At 47.1% G+C, this 14338-nt stretch overlaps 6 non-coding genes across 6 annotated transcripts; all 6 read left to right on the top strand.

The window, feature by feature from the left end:
* Window positions 1-751: 751 nt before the first annotated feature.
* Window positions 752-824, top strand: Trnak-cuu (transfer RNA lysine (anticodon CUU)). Its single transcript has one exon. It is a non-coding gene; the product is annotated as a tRNA-Lys (tRNA).
* A 1425-nt stretch (window positions 825-2249) lies between these two features.
* On the top strand, window positions 2250-2322 carry Trnak-cuu (transfer RNA lysine (anticodon CUU)). The gene has a single exon. It is a non-coding gene; the product is annotated as a tRNA-Lys (tRNA).
* Window positions 2323-3761: 1439 nt separating this feature from the next.
* On the top strand, window positions 3762-3834 carry Trnak-cuu (transfer RNA lysine (anticodon CUU)). Its single transcript has one exon. It is a non-coding gene; the product is annotated as a tRNA-Lys (tRNA).
* A 1458-nt stretch (window positions 3835-5292) lies between these two features.
* On the top strand, window positions 5293-5365 carry Trnak-cuu (transfer RNA lysine (anticodon CUU)). Its single transcript has one exon. It is a non-coding gene; the product is annotated as a tRNA-Lys (tRNA).
* Window positions 5366-6819: 1454 nt separating this feature from the next.
* Trnak-cuu (transfer RNA lysine (anticodon CUU)) lies at window positions 6820-6892 on the top strand. Its single transcript has one exon. It is a non-coding gene; the product is annotated as a tRNA-Lys (tRNA).
* Window positions 6893-8347: 1455 nt separating this feature from the next.
* Trnak-cuu (transfer RNA lysine (anticodon CUU)) lies at window positions 8348-8420 on the top strand. The gene has a single exon. It is a non-coding gene; the product is annotated as a tRNA-Lys (tRNA).
* The last annotated feature ends 5918 nt before the right edge of the window (window positions 8421-14338 follow it).

Genomic DNA, 14338 nt, shown 5'->3' with positions numbered 1-14338 from the left:
ATGACCATCGTGGCAAATGCGGCCAGGCACGCCCTGCCTTCCATTCCGTATGCACAAAGTGTGTGGTCTTGTTTCCCAGTCTATATTTGGTCGGTCACGTAAGAGGTTGATGTAACGAATGGGTGGGAAAGAGCAAGGGCAGCGGCTGTGTAGAACGAAAACACAAATTATCAGGGGTGTTAGCGTTTCGAGATGAGTCATATACAAGTTGCACTTGGTCATCAGTGACTGTGTGGGCTAATGGATAAGGCGCCGGACTTCGGATATGAAGATTACAGATTCGAATGCTGTCACGCTCGTGTTTTATCAGTTCTGAAAAAGAAACATACCGTTTTAATGTAGCATTTGAGCAGTACGAAACCGTCTGAATGTTGCTGTTGACCATTTTCTGCTTGGAGATGCTCTTGAGTTTGAAACACACACTACAAGACCGGTTTTAACTAGCGAAATGGTCGGCAGAATGCCGTCACCGCGAGTTTCCACTGGCACTTGCACATCTAAATCAACGTCGGAAAGTAACTCGTTCGCCTTTTGAGTCACATCAAGTATGAGTGTTAATTTTGACGCCACTAGCTCAGCAGGTTGTCATGCAATTCCTTTACCTCTCAGAAATGATTATGAAATAAAAGTGAAGTACGTGACGAGTGTGACGTTAGGAAAACATTAGGCAGCATGGAGAGATTCTGTATGGGACCACCCAACCCAAACGAGTACTGTGTGACGTGCTGCCCTGCAAGTATTCACCCAAGCAGCCCGGCTAGCTCAGTCGGTAGAGCATGAGACTCTTAATCTCAGGGTCGTGGGTTCGAGCCCCACGCTGGGCTTAACGGAACTTTGTTCCGCTGCAGATGTAAATTACCGTTTTTCTGATTAACGTGATGTAATGGAAATAGCAACTATAAATTATGCCTACATCTCTGTCAGTCACACGGAAGCTGTATTTGAAGGTGAAGGTGATTTTGTAGACATGTGTGAAAGACATGTTCTGAAATGCAAGTGTTGTTGTTTGGAGAGGACATCGGTTACGTGTCAGATGTGTAGCCAAGCAGTAATGGGTCGCCATAGCTGCAAATATTAGTCGGTAATATGAAGTGTTGTCAGCTGAAGTCTGATGATCCAGACGACCGTAAGGACGAAGTACGCAAAAGCATCGCTAGGCCGCGCCTCTTTAGCTCAGTGGTAGAGCAGTGGACTAGTAAACCAAGGTTCGTGAGTTCCATCCTCAAAGGAAGAAGTCGAATTTTGGAAATCAGTTGCGCGTCGTGGCTGTATAGCAAACAGTATCTGTGATAACGAACAATTACCGACATGCCTTTTATTAAGAATTACTCTCAGATGTGATTAAGGCGAATGTCGCAGATAAAGCCTTTGCCAAAGCGGTACAGCATAAGGTGGGACGAGGCAGTCTGAATTACATTTTATAGATGTATTTCTCACATATGTCAGAGCCTCTCGCGGTCGTCGTCGTTGCCGCCGCCGCTTCTGCAGAAGTAGCAAATGGCCATCGTGGCAAATGCGGCGAGGCACGCCCTGCCTTCGATTCCGTATGCACAAAGTGTGTGGTCTTGTTTCCCAGTCTATATTTGGTCGGTCACGTAAGAGGTTGAATGTAACGAATGGGTGGGAAAGAGCAAGGGCAGCGGCTGTGTAGAACGAAAACACAAATTATCAGGGGTGTGAGCGTTTCGAGATGAGTCATATACAAGTTGCACTTGGTCGTCAGTGACTGTGTGGCCTAATGGATAAGCCGTCGGACTTCGGATCTGAAGATTACAGGTTCGAATGCTGTCACGCTCGTGTTTTATCATTTCTGAATAAGAAACATACCGTTTTAATGTAGCATTTGAGCAGTACGAAACCGTCTGAATGTTGCTGTTGATCATTTTCTGCTTGGAGATGCTCTTGAGCTTGAAACACACACTACAAGACCGGTGTTAACTAGCGAAATGGTCGGCAGAGTGCCGTCACCGCAAGTTTCCACTGGCACTTGCACATCTAAAACAACGTCGGAAAGTAACTCGTTCGCCTTTTGAGTCACATCAAGTATGAGTGTTAATTTTGACGCCACTAGCTCTGCAGGTTGTCATGCAATTCCTTTACCTCTCAGAAATGATTATGAAATAAAAGTGAAGTACGTGACGAGTGTGACGTTAGGAAAACATTAGGCAGCATGGAGAGATTCTGTATGGGACCACCCAACCCAAACGAGTACTGTGTGACGTGCTGCCCTGCAAGTATTCACCCAAGCAGCCCGGCTAGCTCAGTCGGTAGAGCATGAGACTCTTAATCTCAGGGTCGTGGGTTCGAGCCCCACGCTGGGCGGAACGGAATTTTGTTCCGCTGCAGATGTAAATTACTGTTTTTCTGATTAACGTGATGTAATGGAAATAGCAACTTTAAACTTTGCCTACGTCTCTGTCAGTCGCAAGGAAACTGTATTTGAAGGTGAAGGTGACTTTGTAGACATGTGTGAAAGACATGTTCTGAAATGCAAGTGTTGTTGTTTGGAGAGGACATCGGTTACGTGTCAGATGTGAGCCAAGCAGTAATGGGTCGCCATAGCTGCAAATATTAGTCGGTAATATGAAGTGTTGTCAGCTGAAGTCTGATGATCCAGACGACCGTAAGGACGAAGTACGCAAAAGTACCGCTAGGACGCGCCCCTTTAGCTCAGTGGTAGAGCACTGGACTAGTAAACCAAGGGTCGTGAGTACCATCCTCGAAGGAAGAAGTCGAATTTTGGAAATCAGTTGCGCGTCGTGGCCGTATAGCAAACAGTATCTGTGATGACGAACAATTAGCGACATGCCTTTTATTAAGAATTACTCTCAGATGTGATTAAGGCAAATGGCGCAGATAAAGCCTTTGCCAAAGCGGTACAGCATAAGGTGGGACGAGGCAGTCTGAATTACATTTTATAGATGTATTTCTCACATATGTCAGAGCCTCTCGCGGTCGTCGTCGTCGTCGTCGTCGTCGTCGTCGCCGCCGCTTCTGCAAAAGTAGCAAATGGCCATCGTGGCAAATGCGGCGAGGCACGCCCTGCCTTCGATTCCGTATGCACAAAGTGTGTGGTCTTGTTTCCCAGTCTATATTTGGTCGGTCACGTAAGAGGTTGAATGTAACGAATGGGTGGGAAAGAGCAAGGGCAGCGGCTGTGTAGAACGAAAACACAAATTATCAGGGGTGTGAGCGTTTCGAGATGAGTCATATACAAGTTGCACTTGGTCGTCAGTGACTGTGTGGCCTAATGGATAAGGCGTCGGACTTCGGATCTGAAGATTACAGGTTCGAATACTGTCACGCTCGTGTTTTATCAGTTGTGAAAAAGAAACATACCGTTTTAATGTAGCATTTGAGCAGTACGAAACCGTCTGAATGTTGCTGTTGACCATTTTCTGCTTGGAGATGCTCTTGAGCTTGAAACACACACTACAAGACCGGTCTTAACTAGCGAAATGTTAGGCAGAGTGCCGTCACCACGAGTTTCCACTGGCACTTGCACATCTAAAACAACGTCGGAAAGTAACTCGTTCGCCTTTTGAGTCACACCAAGTATGAGTGTTAATTTTGACGCCACTAGCTCTGCAGGTTGTCATGCAATTCCTTTACCTCTCAGAAATGATTATGAAATAAAAGTGAAGTACGTGACGAGTGTGACGTTAGGAAAACATTAGGCAGCATGGAGAGATTCTATAAGGAACCACCCAACCCAAACGAGTACTGTGTGACGTGCTGCTCGGCAAGTATTCACCCAAGCAGCCCGGCTAGCTCAGTAGGTAGAGCATGAGACTCTTAATTTCAGGGTCGTGGGTTCGAGCCCCACGCTGGGCGGAACGGAATTTTGTTCCGCTGCATATGTAAATTACTGTTTTTCTGATTAACGTGATGTAATGGAAATAGCAACTTTAAACTTTGCCTACGTCTCTGTCAGTCGCAAGGAAACTGTATTTGAAGGTGAAGGAGATTTTGTAGACATGTGTGAAAGACATGTTCTGAAATTCAGGTGTTGTTGTTTGGAGAGGACATCGGTTATGTGTCAGATGTGTAGCCAAGCAGTAATGGGTCGCCATAGCTGCAAATATTAGTCGGTAATATGAAGTGTTGTCAGCTGAAGTCTGATGATCCAGACGACCGTAAGGACGAAGTACGCAAAAGTACCGCTAGGCCGCGCTTCTTTAGCTCAGTGGTAGAGCACTGGACTAGTAAATTAAGGGTCGTGAGTTCCATCCTGAAAGGAAGAAGTCGAATTTTGGAAATCAGTTGCGCGTCGTGGCCGTATAGCAAACAGTATCTGTGATGACGAACAATTAGCGACATGCCTTTTATTAAGAATTACTCTCAGATGTGATTAAGGCGAATGGCGCAGATAAAGCCTTTGCCAAAGCGGTACAGCATAAGGTGGGACGAGGCAGTCTGAATTACATTTTATAGATGTATTTCTCACATATGTCAGGGCCTCTCGCGGTCGTCGTCGTCGTCGTCGTCGTCGCCGCCGCCGCCGCCGCCGCCGCCGCCGCCGCTTCTGCAGAAGTAGCAAATGGCCATCGTGGCAAATGCGGCGAGGCACGCCCTGCCTTCGATTCCGTATGCACAAAGTGTGTGGTCTTGTTTCCCAGTCTATATTTGGTCGGTCACGTAAGAGGTTGAATGTAACGAATGGGTGGGAAAGAGCAAGGGCAGCGGCTTTGTAGAACGAAAACACAAATTATCAGGGGTGTGAGCGTTTCGAGATGAGTCATATACAAGTTGCACTTGGTCGTCAGTGACTGTGTGGCCTAATGGATAAGGCGTCGGACTTCGGATCTGAAGATTACAGGTTCGAATACTGTCACGATCGTGTTTTATCAGTTGTGAAAAAGAAACATACCGTTTTAATGTAGCATTTGAGCAGTACGAAACCGTTTGAATGTTGCTGTTGACCATTTTCTGCTTGGAGATGCTCTTGAGCTTGAAACACACACTACAAGACCGGTGTTAACTAGGGAAATGGTAGGCAGAGTGCCGTCACCGCGAGTTTCCACTGGCACTTGCACATCTAAAACAACGTCGGAAAGTAACTCGTTCGCCTTTTGAGTCACTTCAAGTATGAGTGTTAATTTTGACGCCACTAGCTCTGCAGGTTGTCATGCAATTCCTTTACCTCTCAGAAATGATTATGAAATAAAAGTGAAGTACGTGACGAGTGTGACGTTAGGAAAACATTAGGCAGCATGGAGAGATTCTGTATGGGACCACCCAACCCAAACGAGTACTGTGTGACGTGCTGCCCGGCAAGTATTCACCCAAGCAGCCCGGCTAGCTCAGTCGGTAGAGCATGAGACTCTTAATCTCAGGGTCGTGGGTTCGAGCCCCACGCAGGGCGGAACGGAATTTTGTTCCGCTGCAGATGTAAATTACTGTTTTTCTGATTAACGTGATGTAATGGAAATAGCAACTTTAAACTTTGCCTACGTCTCTGTCAGTCGCAAGGAACTGTATTTGAGGGTGAAGGTGATTTTGTAGACATGTGTGAAAGACATGTTCTGAAATGCAAGTGTTGTTGTTTGGAGAGGACATCGGTTACGTGTCAGATGTGTAGCCAAGCAGTAATGGGTCGCCATACCTGCAAATATTAGTCGGTAATATGAAGTGTTGTCAGCTGAAGTCTGATGATCCAGACGACCGTAAGGACCAAGTACGCAAAATTACCGCTAGGCCGCGCCTCTTTAGCTCAGTGGTAGAGCACTGGACTAGTAAACCAAGGGTCGTGAGTTGCATCCTCAAAGGAAGAAGTCGAATTTTGGAAATCAGTTGCGCGTCGTGGCCGTATAGCAAACAGTATCTGTGATGACGAACAATTGGCGACATGCCTTTTATTAAGAATTACTCTCAGATGTGATTAAGGCGAATGGCGCAGATAAAGCCTTTGCCAAAGCGGTACAGCATAAGGTGGGACGAGGCAGTCTGAATTACATTTTATAGATGTATTTCTCACATATGTCAGAGCCTCTCGCGGTCGTCGTCGTCGTCGTCGTCGTCGTCGTCGTCGTCGTCGTCGCCGCCGCCGCTTCTGCAGAAGTAGCAAATGGCCATCGTGGCAAATGCGGCGAGGCACGCCCTGCCTTCGATTCCGTATGCACAAAGTGTGTGGTCTTGTTTCCCAGTCTATATTTGGTCGGTCACGTAAGAGGTTGAATGTAACGAATGGGTGGGAAAGAGCAAGGGCAGCGGCTGTGTAGAACGAAAACACAAATTATCAGGGGTGTGAGCGTTTCGAGATGAGTCATATACAAGTTGCACTTGGTCGTCAGTGACTGTGTGGCCTAATGGATAAGGCGTCGGACTTCGGATCTGAAGATTACAGGTTCGAATACTGTCACGCTTGTGTTTTATCAGTTGTGAAAAAGAAACATACCGTTTTAATGTAGCATTTGAGCAGTACGAAACCGTCTGAATGTTGCTGTTGACCATTTTCTGCTTGGAGATGCTCTTGAGCTTGAAACACACACTACAAGACCGGTGTTAACTAGCGAAATGGTAGGCAGAGTGCCGTCACCGCGAGTTTCCACTGGCACTTGCACATCTAAAACAACGTCGGAAAGTAAGTTGTTAGCCTTTTGAGTCACATCAAGTATGAGTGTTAATTTTGACGCCTCTAGCTCTGCAGGTTGTCATGCAATTCCTTTACCTCTCAGAAATGATTACGAAATAAAAGTGAAGTACGTGACGAGTGTGACGTTAGGAAAACATTAGGCAGCATGGAGAGATTCTGTATGGGACCACCCAACCCAAACGAGTACTGTGTGACGTGCTGCCCGGCAAGTATTCATCCAAGCAGCCCGGCTAGCTCAGTCGGTAGAGCATGAGACTCTTAATCTCAGGGTCGTGGGTTCGAGCCCCACGCTGGGCGGAACGGAAATTTGTTCCGCTGCAGGTGTAAATTACTGTTTTTCTGATTAACGTGATGTAATGGAAATAGCAACTTTAAACTTTGCCTACGTCTCTGTCAGTAGCTAGGATACTGTATTTGAAGGTGAAGGTGACTTTGTAGACATGTGTGAAAGACATGTTCTGAAATGCAAGTGTTGTTGTTTGGAGAGGACATCGGTTACGTTTCAGATGTGTAGCCAAGCAGTAATGGGTCGCCATAGCTGCAAATATTAGTCGGTAATATGAAGTGTTGTCAGCTGAAGTCTGATGATCCAGACGACCGTAAGGACGAAGTACGCAAAAGTATCGCTAGGACGCGCCCCTTTGGCTCAGTGGTAGAGCACTGGACTAGTAAACCAAGGGTCGTGAGTACCATCCTCAAAGGAAGATGTCGAATTTTGGAAATCAGTTGCGTGTCGTGGCCGTATAGCAAACAGTATCTGTGATGACGAACAATTACCGACATGCCTTTTATTAAGCATTACTCTCAGATGTGACTAAGGCGAATGGCGTAGATAAAGCCTTTGCCAAAGCGGTACAGCATAAGGTGGGACGAGGCAGTCTGAATTACATTTTATAGATGTATTTCTCACATATGTCAGAGCCACTCGCGGTCGTCGTCGTCGTCGTCGTCGTCGTCGTCGTCGTCGTCGCCGACGCCGCCGCTTCTGCAGAAGTAGCAAATGGCCATCGTGGCAAATGCGGCGAGGCACGCCCTGCCTTCGATTCCGTATGCACAAAGTGTGTGGTCTTGTTTCCCAGTCTATATTTGGTCGGTCACGTAAGAGGTTGAATGTAACGAATGGGTGGGAAAGAGCAAGGGCAGCGGCTGTGTAGAACGAAAACACAAATTTTCAGGGGTGTGAGCGTTTCGAGATGAGTCATATACAAGTTGCACTTGGTCGTCAGTAACTGTGTGGCCTAATGGATAAGGCGTCGGACTTCGGATCTGAAGATTACAGGTTCGAATACTGTCACGCTCGTGTTTTATCAGTTGTGAAAAAGAAACATACCGTTTTAATGTAGCATTTGAGCACTACGAAACCGTCTGAATGTTGCTGTTGACCATTTTCTGCTTGAAAATGCTCTTGAGCTTGAAACACACACTACAAGACCGGTGTTAACTAGCGAAATGGTCGGCAGAGTGCCGTCACCGCGAGTTTCCACTGGCACTTGCACATCTAAAACAACGTCGGAAAGTAACTCGTTCGCCTTTTGAGTCACATCAAGTATGAGTGTTAATTTTGACGCCACTAGCTCTGCAGGTTGTCATGCAATTTCTTTACCTCTCAGAAATGATTATGAAATAAAAGTGAAGTACGTGACGAGTGTGACGTTAGGAAAACATTAGGCAGCATGGAGAGATTCTGTATGGGACCACCCAACCCAAACGAGTACTGTGTGACGTGCTGCCCGGCAAGTGTTCACCCAAGCAGCCCGGCTAGCTCAGTCGGTAGAGCATGAGACTCTTAATCTCAGGGTCGTGGGTTGGAGCCCCACGCAGGGCGGAACGGAATTTTGTTCCGCTGCAGATGTAAATTACTGTTTTTCTGATTAACGTGATGTAATAGAAATAGCAACTTTAAACTTTGCCTACGTCTCTGTCAGTCGCAAGGAAACTGTATTTGAAGGTGAAGGTGATTTTGTAGACATGTGTGAAAGACATGTTCTGAAATGCAAGTGTTGTTGTTTGGAGAGGACATCGGTTACGTGGCAGATGTGTAGCCAAGCAGTAATGGGTCGCCATAGCTGCAAATATTAGTCGGTAGTATGAAGTGTTGTCAGCTGAAGTCTGATGATCCAGACGAAGTACGCAAAAGTACCGCTAGGCCGCGCTTCTTTAGCTCAGTGGTAGAGCACTGGACTAGTAAACCAAGGGTCGTGAGTTACATCCTCAAAGGAAGAAGTCGAATTTTGGAAATCAGTTGTGCGTCGTGGCCGTATAGCAAACAGTATCTGTGATGACGAACAATTAGCGACATGCCTTTTATTAAGAATTACTCTCAGATGTGATTAAGGCGAATGGCGCAGATAAAGCCTTTTTTTTTTTTTTTTTTTTTAAAAAAAAAACCTTTATTCATCATCAATAATAATAATTATACAATATTAACCCACTTCCTTAATAGCATTAGTGGGTCGTAATATTAATACATTTATTATTGTTTCATGCAGCATGCTACAAAATATGATGTGCTACAGGTTACTACAACAATGGGCACTATACTAACTATCCCTACTACTTAAGAAACTATTACTGTCACTAATTGCTAATTTCTACACCTGCAGCGTCACATATGTGCCAGTAGAATATATAAACCTACTTTGCAAGCCTTGCTCTTCGAGCTAACCCCAAAGAGCTTGCCCCTGGCACTGGGCTGGCCAAGATGTTAACTCGCTGCAGTTCCATAACCTAAGTATAATATCCTATTCTAAGTCCTACGAAACTAACTTATCCTAAGTCAAATCCGGTGCATCTCTAAGTCGGTGAGATTAACCCCTCCTCCCCCTAATCCTGCGCGTGGCGGATCCCAACTGTGATGTGAAGTCGGCCAGTCCGCGCGCTGGCGGTATGGGAAAAGGGATCTAGACAATATCGGTGTTCATTTTCGCATTCTTAGTTTATCTCCCTCAGATATTCATTTAACACTTTCCGTGATACCTCGTTGGCCAGAGTATTAATCATCTGAAAAGTGTCTTCACATCTGAGGAGTTGATACGTGTCATGGTTCGGTAGTCCGTCTCGAAGTGTAGTCGCTACATCATTGAAGAGAGTGCACTCGTAAATCACATGATCCGGAGTGCCTTCCGGCGCGCCACAGTCACACGCGGGCGTAGCCCTCTTCCCAAACCGACATAAGTATGCCGGGTAGGGTCCATGACCAGTGAGAAAATGGATCAGTCCCCGTGTTGGCTGAAAGTACTTCATTTCTAAGCGCTCCCTCACGTTCGGCAAGAACTGAAAGGTTCTGCGACCGGTTTCTTCTGTCTCCCAGGACCCCTGCCAAAGTTCTTCCCCCCTTCTTCAAATCCCCCTTTTGTCCTCTACCCTCACACCCATGATTTCTTCTATTTTCCCCTGGTTCCCTTTTTTTGCCCAATACCAGGCTGCTTGCTCCCTAATCTTGATGTCAAGTGGGCAGAGCCCCATTATGACTAATAGGGCCCCTCCTGGAGATGTTCTATAAGCGCCCACAGATCTTAGAACCATGCTTCTCTGAACCCTTCTCACTGCCATGGCGGGCACAACCCTCGTGAGTCTGTGCACCCAGACCCCGGAGCCGTAACCCACTACTGAAGTTAGGATACTATTGTGATAAAGTTTAATGAGATGTGGAGGTAGGTGAAATCTTTTGTGTCCTATGGAAATGAGGTTGTTTAATATTTGCAGAGCTTTTTGGGTTACAGTTTCAATGTGTTTTCCGAAGTTCCATTTCTCATCAATGATGACTCCTAGGTAACGTGTGTCTCGTCTTCGCAGTACCGGTGTGCCGTCAATTCTGACCATAGGGTTCCTGATTAGTTGTCCTTTAAGTAGTAAGTATGTCGATTTGCTTGGTGATATGGTCATTTTCGTGGTGTGGCACCACTGTAGGAGTCTGTCTAACGCTCTCTCTATTTTAGGTTCTATGTCCTCTCGGCTACGGCCACCGACCATCAGGAGGAGGTCATCAGCGTAGGCTATCACCTCTAGCACATCCTCACTTCGTTGCAGGCTGTCTAGTAATGGCTCCATGTGGATGTCCCAAAAGAGCGGCCCTAGGACCGATCCTTGGGGACATCCTTTCGTGACAGCTTTCCCTACCCTTTCGCTAGGGGATGATAGCCAGACCTCCCGATCCTCACAGTAGCTCCTCAGGCAGCCATATAGCGGCCCTGGACACTCCTTCTCCCGCAAGCAGGAGAAGAGCGAGGGCCACCACAGGTTGTCGAAGATGCCACTGATGTCCACCATGATGCCCACCACGTATTTGTGCGGGGTCGAGCCACAGACCTCGGCCGCCAGGGCGATTGCATCAGATGCCGACCGCCCCGGCCTGAAACCGAATTGCCTGCTGCTCATCCCGCACAATACTCTATGTGCTGCCAATCTGTCAGCCAGCAGTTTTTCCAAGATTTTTCCAAACAAATCTAACAGGCAGATCGGCCTGTACGACTTTACTTCTGCAGGATCCTTGTCCGGTCCCTTCTTAATGATGACGACGTTCCCAGTTTTCCACCTTCTTGGGAACTGTTGTTGCCTCAGGCACTCATTATAGAGGTGGGTAAGCGGGGCAACCAGCTGGGGTGCCAGGAATTGCACCACCTCCGCCACAATGCCGTCTGGCCCAGGAGCTTTGCCTCTTTTAAGTTGCTTTATGTGGGTCGCCACCTCCTCTTCTGAGAAGGGGTAGACCGCCGTGTCATTATTATATATTTCACGGTCTTGTTCTCGCAATTGCCGTTGTCCCTCTGTCTCCCCATCCGCATTGTCATCAGGCAGCAGGGACCGGAGGAGGACCCCAGCAGTCTCCTGCCAGGACTCCGTCATCCTGTCCCCGTGCCTGACTGTAGATAGCTCCATAGGAGAGCGGATTTTCTCCCTGACTAATTTATAGGGGAGTCCCCATGGATCCAGTGCTAGCTGGCTGAGCACATAGTGTTCCCAGCTTCGCCTTCTGACTTCGCGTAGTTCACTCTGGAACCTCTGTTTTGCCTCCCTGTACTGCAATTGCCACCTTTGTCTCTCCTGCCAGACGACACTGCGCTGGTAGTGCCTCCTTAGCCTCCTGACAGATTGGCGTAGATCTTCCAGTTCAGGCGAGCACGGTGACAGAGAAGCCGCCATGGCCTTCCTCCTGATCGGTACAGCAGCCCTCACCGCCCTGGTTACTGCAGTTACTAGTTCATCTGCTCTGTTGTCTACGTTTATGTCTTGTTGTATGTCATCTTCCGGTAATGGAGGAATGTCGCACTCCCTCGCCAGGCGTTCCCAGTCAGCTTTCCTGTAGTTAAATTGTATTTCCCACCCCATGGCCCAGCGGCACTCTCTCTCCCCTACTGTGAAAGTTATTAAGTTATGGTCGCTAGTGGTGGCGTTTCCTAGTACTTTCCAATTTTGTATGATGTTTGTTACATTTGGTGTCACGAGAGTGACATCAATATTTGTACCCTGCCCTCCTCCTGCCGTGTAGGTAGGAGGATTACCAGGCCTGTTGGCCACCACGAGTTGCGACGCCATAATGTATTCTTCCACCTTTTCTCCATTTGCGTCTCTTGTGCCACTGAACCATAGGGGGGACTTGGCATTAATATCAGCTGTTATTACAATTTTCCTTCCCCACAACGCCGTGGTCACCCTCATCAGGTGGTCTAGGTGTATTTCAATGTCATCTCCATACTGGAAGTACATATTAATGATGGTGATGATTCCTGCTGGAGATTGGAGCTCCACGACGTTGCAATGGGGAGTTGTAAACTGAGAGAGTGTGGTTACTCTCACGAGTTTGTTTGTAATTATAATTGCCGCCCTTGGGTCTTCTCCTCTGCTTATTACTTGCCATGTGGCGGCAGCAAATGCGACTTTCCCAGCTTGGGAGTACGGCTCCTGCAGACAGAGCACATCCAATCTCCTCTCCTCCACCTCCCTTCGGAGTTCCTGCATCACAAGTCGACTATTATGAGTGTTTAGTTGTCCTATGTTTATTTTGGTCATTATGGAAAGTAGGTGTGTACTCGGTCATGTGGCCAGGTCTTAGTCCAGTCGAACGCAATTCGTCCGTTCGCCAAAACTGCCTGTTCATAGATGTCGTGTAGGTCGAATTTCTCGCCCCTTCTTTCAAACACCTTTCTTAACAAGTCTCACAGGGCTCCAAAGTCAGTGGGGAGATTCACTGATTTTAGTTGAATTCTGTCCACAGCCTCCATCACCGAGAAGGTTATCTTTCGTCCCTCTTCGTGTCCTACACGAACCACATGTCTCAGGGCAGTGGTCAGGGTAGCCGGCTGCTCAAGTCTTGCTAGTTGCATGGTGTACTCCAAGTTGGGGTACACTCTTACAGGGTCCACAGGTGGTAGTCTAACTACTGGAGTACCCTGTGTGGGAGAACTTGTACTAGAGCTACTGGTTATCAAGTTTTCCTGTATCGGTTGAATGACTTTTTTCTGCTCCTTTCTGGAAACTGCCACAGCCACAGGATGCCCTTGCCGTTTCTGGTGTTCTGTCGGCTCTGCTCCCCGGCTTTCGGAGGAGGGAGCTGCAGCTATGGGGGGGTCTGTCTGTATTGCCATATTTATCATATAGATCTCAGTCTGTGTGGCTCTATTTTCAGTTTTCTCGGTGCTCGTAAGCGACCTTAAGAACAACTTAAACTTGTTAGCCCTCATAGCATCCCTCCTCCTTTTGCTCGGGGACTTATGTTTCGGCATCCTGTTCAGTATGCCGGGCTCACCCATAATCAATCCTGGAAATCAGTCTTTGTTCAAGCATGCTGTATGTTGGGCAGTTTCGACCTGTGGCTCCGCATGATTTCTTGCCTCGGTTCCTGCATGGTATGCAGATTGCCGCTGCCTTGCAGTCTTTACGGTTGTGACCGTTCTCTCCACATTTTGTGCAGGCCGACTCCCTGGTGCACAGCCTGAGAATGTGGTCCAAGTCGCCACAGTTGTGGTAACGAGGTACCACGACATAGTCCCTAGTGTTGATGGCATGAAAGCCAACATATATTTTGCCCATTGTCATAATGCTTTTCCACATCCGCGCTGTAACCTCAGCGACGTGATGTACCACATCTCGACCCCGTGGACCTGTCTTGAATCTGAGTTTAAAACAGTCTTTGAACTCTTCTTCACTCAGATGCTCAAAGTTTTGTTTTCTGATTGTGTCGCATAACTCTTCATTGGTCATTACTGTTGGAACGTCGTACAGAATCACGAGAGGGTTCCTTTTCCTTGGAGGCTCACACTTAATTACTGAATTTAATTTGTGGTTGTTCAATATTTTTTCTTTATCCTCTTCGGATGCGACTTCCACTATTACTGAATTCTTGCTAGGTTTTATTCTTTTGATCTTTATTTTCTCTTTTACAGGGTCCACAGTAGTCGTAAATAGCTCCTGGATTCTTTTGACACTTGTGTCTTGGCCCGGCAGGGTCCTCAAGAAGACTGCCGTATCTGGCCTCTTAGTCACCTTATCTATGGTATCTCTGGTCGTTTTGGGCTTCGTAGGAGCTTGCGCTGCCACGGCAGCCCAGGTTTTAACTGGTTGTTTCCTCAATCGATTGTTTTCTTTTTCTAATTCTTCCACCCTTCCTTCCAACTTTGCGTGGGCAATGGCCCATGCAGCCAATTCATTTTTAATTGTTGAGAGTCCTGCTTGACTTATCTTTCCGTTTTTAATGTTTTGCTCCATGAGCAACGTGATTCGTGCTAATCTCTGCGTCACAGTTTC

Source organism: Schistocerca gregaria, chromosome 8 (genome assembly GCF_023897955.1).
Source record: "Schistocerca gregaria isolate iqSchGreg1 chromosome 8, iqSchGreg1.2, whole genome shotgun sequence".
In the NCBI taxonomy this organism is placed as follows: Eukaryota; Metazoa; Arthropoda; class Insecta; order Orthoptera; family Acrididae; genus Schistocerca; species Schistocerca gregaria.
This window is presented reverse-complemented; position numbering and strand designations above follow the sequence as displayed.